Below are 851 nucleotides of genomic sequence, written 5' to 3'. Positions count from 1 at the left end.
ATAATATGTAATTGTTTAAAAAAATCCCAAACAATCCATAAGCAACATAAAAATAATGACCCAAATAAAATTCCAACACCAATGAAAATAATGCAATAAATGAAAGTATGCAAATAAATGAAATAAAATGAAAGAAAAGAAGAAGGAGAAGTGAAAGAAAGGAAGAAGAGGTAAGTAAGAAGAAAAGAAGAAAGAAGAAAAGATAGAAGAAATTAGGATTGGGGAAGAAAAGATAAGATATTTGGCAAATTAGGATAAGCTGTGCGGAGCAAGTGACGCGGACGCGTGGGGAATGCGGTCGCGCGACTTTCGCTGTAAGTTAATCGACGCGGTCGCGTGACTCAATTTATGCTACTGGCGCGAGGGCAGCCTCGCGCTCGCACAACTCTCTGTTCAAAATCTTATTTTGCCAAATTTTGGGTGACCGACGCGATCGCGTGGATGGCCATTTTTTGAAAAATGACACGGTCGCGTGGGACGATTTGTGCCAAAGGCATGCCTCCAGCCACGCTCTCGCGTGACTCTCTGTTCGATTTTTTCTTCCCAATGCACTGGCGATGCGGACGCGTCAACGACACTGCCGCGTCGTGTGCGTGTTGTCCCTTTTCTTTTTTTATTTTTGAAAAATGCAGAGTGCAGTATGTAGAATGCGATGCTTAATGTGAATGCTATGCATGATTCCAAGTTCAATAAAATAAATTAAAACTCAAAAACAAACAAAACGAAATAGAATAAATTGAAAAAGAACGATCATACCATGGTGGGTTGTCTCCCACCTAGCACTTTTAGTTAAAGTCCTTAAGTTGGACATTTGATGAGCTTCCTGTCATGGTGGCTTATGCTTGTACTGA

This window comes from Arachis hypogaea, chromosome 5 (genome assembly GCF_003086295.3).
Source record: "Arachis hypogaea cultivar Tifrunner chromosome 5, arahy.Tifrunner.gnm2.J5K5, whole genome shotgun sequence".
Lineage (NCBI taxonomy): Eukaryota > Viridiplantae > Streptophyta > Magnoliopsida > Fabales > Fabaceae > Arachis > Arachis hypogaea.
The sequence above is the reverse complement of the archived record's forward strand: the minus strand, read 5'-3'. Positions refer to the sequence as shown.